Below are 8,115 nucleotides of genomic sequence, written 5' to 3'. Positions count from 1 at the left end.
GATGTTCTTGCAACACATACAGGTCCTTATCTTGCATGGCTCCCCATTATTCTAAAACTTCCCAGAACAAGAGCACACCAGAACTGTCCCCAACTATCCCTTTTCCTGGAAATTGTAGGCCTACTGGTGATACTGTCTTATTTCCCTTCTTAGAACAAGTCAAGTGTTAGCCACTCTAAGTCTTTAGGTTTGTTTTTCCACTGCCACGAAATACTGTTTCTTTAGTTTTCACAGATCTATTTATTTTGCATTGCTGAGGCTCATTTTGCTCTTTCAGAGTGATTTTCTGTGACTAATGAGAAATTAGTTCTCATTCTCTCCCACACTGCACAATTTATTTTTCTTCATGCTACTCCATCACAACTGAAATTGTTTAAGTATTTGTTTGCTGTCATGTTAATCTATTTTCTTGACATGGACTTTTACTCAAGGAAGAAAGAAATGTGTCTATTTTGTTATGTTATCCAGTAGTCTAAGAGTGGTCTAGAGTAACCAAAAAAACATATCTCCAAAGCACAAGTTTAACTGATGATCCAGCTTACCTCCCCCCCCCCCCAGAGAACTTGGAAATAGTAAAAAATCTGATAGGGTTTTGTTAAGTAATTCTAGGTATCTATGGTGCCAGTCATCACCTAAAACCAAGTTAACAAAGTAACATAAAGATGCCTGGCAACATTGTCTAGACAACAACACAGAGACTGTTTCTCAAAGTCCACTGCTGCTTTATTCTTTTTCCCTTCATGCTTGATTGTTTTCTTTCTGCCTTTTGTTTACGGGAAATTGATGTAAAATACAATGTGTCTTAGCTGTCAACTCAGTATTATCCTAACTATACCCTTCTCCCATCCCTATCTGCACATATTCTTTAACCAAACTACTTTATTACATACTTAGTAAAGGAATTTAGAAAGGGAAAAGGATTTAGTTCACTGGTAAAAGATTGCCCTAGAATGTAGAAGACACAGGGTTTGATCCTCAGCATAGAAGAAACAACAACAACAAAAAAAAAAATCAGGATCTGTTTTAGGAAATACTGCAAACAAATACATCACAGCATAATCAATCTCTTCATTTGTTTACCCTTGGTCACATGTTAGGAGATTCAAAATAGGTAACACCCTTAGGTTGAAAATAGCCAGCTATGTGTCAGTTGAACACAAATATTCTTAGACCTTCTATGACTACTTTTCTTGGTTATGAGATAGACTGTCAGAAATCAAATGGTTTCAATTCAGCAACCTTTCCTGACCATCACCCTCAAAACAGTTCCTCCACCCTTGTTAAGTGTTTGAATGTGAAATATCGGCACAAGCTCCTATGTTCAAACACTTGGTCCTCGGTTGGTGCTATTTTGGGAGTTTGTGGAACCTGTGAGACTGTAACTTAACTAGCAAAACTCATTCTCTGGTGGAGGGTAGGGACATCTCTTTCTAGGTCTAGCTTGAACTTCTGCTTCCCAATTGCCCAGTGAGAAATGTATGGAGGTAAGCTTACCACCACACACCAAGCTGCCCCAGCCTCTATGATTACCTCTGAATCCTCTAAACCATGAGTTAAATATAAGCCCCTCATTTTTTAGTGACTTCTACTAGTTTTTTGGTCATAGTGACATAAAAGTGACTCATACAACACCATACATATACTGCTAATCATCCCAAACCCTGGTCTTTCTTTATGATGGCTCATCAATTTCCAGTATAGTTCACCTAAAATCCTGCCAAGGGAATTGGGGGTGTATATATTTTCTGTTAGTTCCTGCATTAATTTGCCTTATATATTAGTCATCGTTCTCCAGAAAAACAGAACTAACAGGCTAAGTAGGGATATACAAGAAAATATTATGAGTAATGGAAGCTGAGAAGCCATGCAGTTTTCTACCTGCAAGCAGTTCTGCGGAAGCCACTGGTTGGTTAGTTCCAATCCAACCCCAGTGGTCCATGAAATACATGAGTCCATGAGCCACAAACAGTGATATTGGAGGGCATGGAGAGAGGAATGTGCCCACCCATGGAGAAAGAATATTTCTGACCTTTTTCTTCTATTAAGTCCTTTTCTTCCAATGGGGAGAGCCACCTGTGTTACTCAGTCCACAGGTCAGAATGCTAACATTTTCCAAAAAACCCTCTCAGACACACCCAGACCCAATGTCTCAGCAACTATCTTGGTTCTGAATAACCCGATCTAGTTGATACATAAAATTAACCATCACATTAAGCAAGAAAGATTTTGTTTACCAATTTTTAAATTTAAAATCTTCTTTAACACAATTGAAATGCTTACAACACAATTTTCTCAAACCCACATCTACTTTTTTAAAAGTTCTTGCTAAACACACTGGGGTCAGTAGCTTCTATCCTGGCTTCAATGAACTGTCCACACTATACTGGTGTTGTGTAAAGTCTACATATAATCCCTTCCACTAACTGTGTACTGGCTCTGGCAATTTTCTTTTAATGAATGAACTGTGCAAAAATGATGTATCACAAATTACATACACTTTTGTCTTGCTTGCATACTCGCACTCTGTCTCTTTCTATCTGCCTCTATTCCTCTTTTCTATCATCTGTCTGTCTATCATCTATCTATCTGTCTTAGTTTACTTCCAGTTGCTATGATAAAATACTCTAACCAAAAGCAACTTAAGGGAGGAAAGGTTTATCATATACCATACACTTCCAGATCATAGGCATCACTGAGGGAAGTAGGCAGGAACTCAAGGGAGGAACCTGAACACAAGACTGCTTGCTTTTACATGAGCACTATCTCCAATCGGGAAACTCACTCACAGCCAAGAAATATGGCAGAAATCATTGAGGATGCTGTTAGATGGTTTATATAACTTGCTGGCTTACTTGTAGGGTTTTGCACAGTGTTCATATTTAGCCTTGGACCACTGGCTTAGGCATGGTGTTACCCACAATGAGCTAGACAATTCTGCATTAATTGTCAATGAAGACATCACCCCACACACTAAACTGATAAAGACAATTACTTCATTGTCTTGGACAAATTGACAGTTAATGCTAATTAGGATTATTATATTGTTTCTTTTTCCCCCTATGTCTCTCTGTCTCTGTCTATCTTCATATTTTCTCTAAAGAAGCAAGCTGGACAAACTTGTTTCTGCCAAGGAATGTAAAGTGACAGCATGCAGTGAGGAAATAAAGCCCTCAGTGCAGGAACTTTGAAGGAATCAAATTGAGTAAGCTGGAAGCTGTTCTTTCTCCAGCCAAACTTTCAACTGAGACAAAACATCAGCTGAAATCTTGCCCATATTCTTTTTGGAAATCCTAAAAAAGATTTTTCAACTAAGCTTTGTTCAGATTCTTGGTCTTCAACATTAGATAGGATAATAAATGCACTACTTTGAGTATGTAAAGTTGGAAGTAAATTATCACATAACAGTATATAACTACATAAACTTCATACAAACTACAATAATGCTGGGATAATCTAAGACTTATACTTCGGCAAATAAATAGATAAATTGTTTTTGAGGATGCTGCACAGAAATGGTAACAGATAAGTCAAATGCATGGAATTTCATGTTATTTCAATTTCCTCATAGATATTTAGATCCCTTTATTATTTTTATTTTTATTTTTTTTCTGGATATCTTTTAGTGAGTAGAAAGTTTCCCAAAAGGCTGAAATAAAAGTCAAAGGTTTCTACTTACAAAGGACAGACAGACTTTACCAAGGAGCCCAGCTTTTCAAAGACTGGCTCATTTTTTAAGATGCTTTGTCTTGTAAGCCTGGAAGTCAAAAGGATCCAGCTATGCTGAGCTGTGATCTCTGCTGTAGTATTGATTTACTACATGGCCTGGAGCCAAGTGTTGAAGCTACCATAGTTTCTTCTCCTTCTTATCTGTGAAATGGAGATGAAAATTCTGAGCCTCAAAGTGATTTAGTGGGAATTAAATGATAGCTTGGAGCTCTTTGAAAGGGCAAAATGATAAGTGTTTCCTTTAGCTTCTATCAGATGTGATATAATTTTCCATTTAAGTGAAAATGAACTTCAAACCTATCACTCTCCAGTTCTAACCTAATCATTTGTTGATTGGTGGTTCTAAAGTGTCAATGTGAGTCAGAAACAGCAAGTGTGAGTGACCACATGGCAAGCTCCCATTCGATCTTGCCCTGAGGAAAATGTTGACTCACCTGTATTCTCTTGCAGGTTCCTGTCCTCCCAAGCAAATAGTATATGAAATTTGATGGGATTTAAAACACTGGCTCCTTTTAATTGGCTCCTGAGCAATAAACAAGTATTCTGAGATTCCCAGGAGCTATATAAAAGAAGAACATCCTAATCATCTATTAGCGTTTTGTCTTCAAATAATTGTTTTACTTACAGTGTAAGATAAATCTCACCTAGCAGGCAAAGCAAATTATTTAGATGACAGAAAGCAACTCTTGGGCAAATTTCTCACAGATCTGAATAGACTTAAGAGAAGTTCTCACATGTGTCACTGAGAAGCAATGTGACATTCTAGTAAAGGAGTTGGGATCTGGACTCTGAATCAGCTTGAGTTTCAACTTTAGGTCAGTTCCCAGCAGTGAGTGAAAGAGTGAGTAAAATAAACTTTCATCTTTCTCTTTCCTTTTTCTGTAGAGAGTTGTCTGAGGTCAAAGAATATGGCTTATTAGCTCTTTTACCTGAGCATCTAACTCAGTGTTTGGGCTTGATAAATAGTTACAGAATTATTTTTATTAATAAGTACTAAGTATTTTATAACCATTTCAGGAAAATTGGATAATTGTATCCCCAAGCCAATGTAACCTAGATAGACCCATGTGTAAGGTCAATAATTGGAAATATGTTTCTCCATATGTTTTGGCAAATACCAAGAGCATTCATCTGTGGCTTTGCTCTACAGGGATTTTTAGAAGAAAGCACTGTAACAGATGCAGAATTGCTGCTGAAGGAATTGTGTGCCCTCCTAGAGAACACTACAGTGGTTCCTTTCAAGCCAATTTGCTTAAGAAAGTAAAATTCTCCTCTTGCTCAAGAGTGAAATTATTCATCATACTCAGACTTCCATGAAATGTAAGTATTTGCCTAGGCTGCCCCAAACTTCTGGCAGCCTATCCCTTTCATGATGGAAAATAGATTGTATGTCTGCCTCACTCATTTAATACAACATGCTATCATCTTTCTGTTCCCAAAGGGAAGAAAGCTTTCAGCTTGAGTCTGGAGAAAAAAACAGATTCAAAGGGACAGAAATCACATCATTGTGACTGTCGTTGAAAAGGTGAACTTAGAATTTTGATCAATTAATTCCAAGGCTCTTGCTAAAATCTTTAATCCTGAATGTTCTACAGAAAGCCTTGACAGCACTGTTTGGATTTTTTTTAATCTGTATTTTAACCTTTTGTCCTAATTTCCTCTAAAGGTGATTACAGAATAGCCAAACAGTAATGTCTTCTCAGTTGCATATCTAGCCTTTTCATTGATTTGAGAAGAAAAAACTCAGAGTTAGGGATGAGGGCCGTGTCTACTTTTTTTCTCGGTGCTTGACCCCAATCCAGGCCCTGTGCATGCTGCCCCAATCTCTCTGAGTTTCTATGTGTGATGACCTAGCTGTTTAGAAGAATTGCTTCCTTGGTCCTCCATCCTCTTTAGCTCTTACAATCTCCCTGCCTCCTCATTTGCAAGGTTCCCTATTGCTGATTGATAACAACTTGACAATGAAAAATTAGTTTTCTCCAAAAGAGTCTCACTGGTCATACAAACCACTCTTAAGGGCAAACCCTAAGCCCAGTAGGTGGCCAATAGCAAGAAAACCCAATGGCATATTTGGTGGGTCCTTTTCTGATAATGTTTAGTGTATGTGTTTATTTATTTGCTTATTTTTTTATTCCTTTCTATTTTTAGTCATTTTTATTATTATTTTCTTTTTTATCTTAATCCTTTGCGTATATATTTTGTGTTTTTGTAGGATTCTTGTGTGTGCAAACATGTGTGACTTGAGACTCTGCCTTTACGTGTGTTTCTTGTGCTTTTTCTTTTGTTTGCTTGTTTTGTCTTATTCCAATTTGTTTGTTTTTTTGTCTTATTTTATTTTATTGTTATTATTTAGATGCCTGAGAGAAAGAGTGTAGATTCAGACAGGAGGGGAGGTGAGGAGGATCTCAGGGAGTTGGGCAGGGGAAACTGTAATTAAAATATATAGTATGAAAAATATCTATTTTCAATAAAACAAAAATAGAAAAAAAAATTCCTCAAAACATTTTTAAGAAGGAGAGTCAAAACATTCCTAGGATCTGCTTATAAAATGAACAGTAGTGGGTGATAAAAATGTCCGCAAGGAAGTCAAGACACTTGCATTTGAATCCTTTGTTGTAACCATTTCATTGTGGGTGGCACCATCTTCTGGTTTTTTTTTTTGGGGGGGGGTCTCTTGTTTATGTAGTAGGAGAGAAGACTAGCTGAGCACTAAGCAAGCAGGCAGCCAATGGGCATTCATTTCTCCCTGATCATGACTATAGATTCATGCTTTAAACCCTGCCTTGACTTCCCTATAACAGTGGGACTGTAACCTTAAATTGTAAGCTGAATAAAACTTCTTGCCAACACTGTTGGCCAGAGTGGTGCTGATTTTTTTTTTAATTATAATCATTCTCTCCTCTCTCTCTCTCTCTCTCTCTCTCTCTCTCTCTCTCTCTCTCTCTGTCTCTCTCTCTCTCTGTGTGTGTGTGTGTGTGTGTGTGTGTGTGTGTGTGTGTGTGTGTGTGTTTACCTGTACCACAGAGTGACAGTATTAGTCAGAGGACAACTTAAAGGAGTTCATTCTATCCTTCGACCATTATGGGTGGTGGTGGTTTGAACAAGAATGGCTACTATAGACTTGAATGCTTGATACCCAGTTGGTGGAACTGTTTGTGAAGGATTAGGAGGTGTAGCCTTGTTGGAGGAGGTATGTGACTGTGGACAGGCTCTGTCCTTTCAAAAACTCATTCCATTACCAGTTAGTGGTTCTGTGCCTTCTACTTGTGGATAGGGATTTAAGCTCCCAGCTACTGCTCGAGCACCATACCTGCCTTCCAGCTGCCATGCTCCCTAACATGATAGTCATAGACTCTCACTGACTGCAATCAAATTCTCCAAATTAAATGTTTTCTTTTATATGTCTTGGACATGGAGTTTTGTCATGACAATAGAAAAGTAACTAAATCTTGGGGATCAAACTCAAGCCAGCAGGCTTGATCACTGTGCCTTCTTGCAAGACCTGACTAGAGTGCATCACCACAACATTATAAATGAAAGTAGAACAGTAACAGAGTCAATAAAGTGATTAGGGCCTTCTAATTAATTCCTTACACAGGCTAGTGCCTGATATCCAGGAAGTTTCAAATGAACAGAAAATGCATAAAAATAGAAGGGTACTGGGCTTCAAACCCCAGATCTACCATCACCAGCTGGGTGACCTCATCTGAGACAACAGCAGGCAATGCATCTGACTGACTGAGTTCCCCTCCAGAACCACATGTGGTGTAAATGTGCTTACACCACAGAGGGCTCACAGCAGATGCCATTTGTATTTGCATCTCACTGGAGTGGGCTGAGCCCACTCTGAAGTGTAAACCATAACCTGTACTTGAGGCAGCCTCCAGTCAACTGGAGAGAAGCAAGAAATTAAGACAATGTCCTGCTTCCCTTTCGAAAATGAAACCAAATAATTCTGAGTGGCATCAGATATTGAGCAGTGCTATGATGGGGATGCATAACAGAAGTTAGGAATGATTCTGATATCTTAAGATCTTAAATTTAGTGCTAGAAGAGATGGCTTAGTGCTTGCTGCTCTTGCAGCAGACCCAAATTCATTGAAGTTAGGCAGCTCACAACTGCCTATATCTTCATCATTAGGGGATCTGGCACTACCTTCCAAACTCCAAGGGCACCTGCACTCTGATCCACACATTAACACCAAGGCACACATGTACACATACATATGAATTTTTAAAAGAATCTTTTAAAACTAAAAGTTCTAAAGCTGAATTTCTAGAAACAATAGGCTGGTGGTAAATTAGTGTATTGCATATAGATAGCATCTGAATTATGTCTCTAGACACATATGTGATAAATGTGCTGTTTATGGAAATAATATTTTTAAAT

This window comes from Peromyscus eremicus, chromosome 3, assembly GCF_949786415.1.
Source record: "Peromyscus eremicus chromosome 3, PerEre_H2_v1, whole genome shotgun sequence".
NCBI lineage: Eukaryota > Metazoa > Chordata > Mammalia > Rodentia > Cricetidae > Peromyscus > Peromyscus eremicus.
This window is presented reverse-complemented; position numbering follows the sequence as displayed.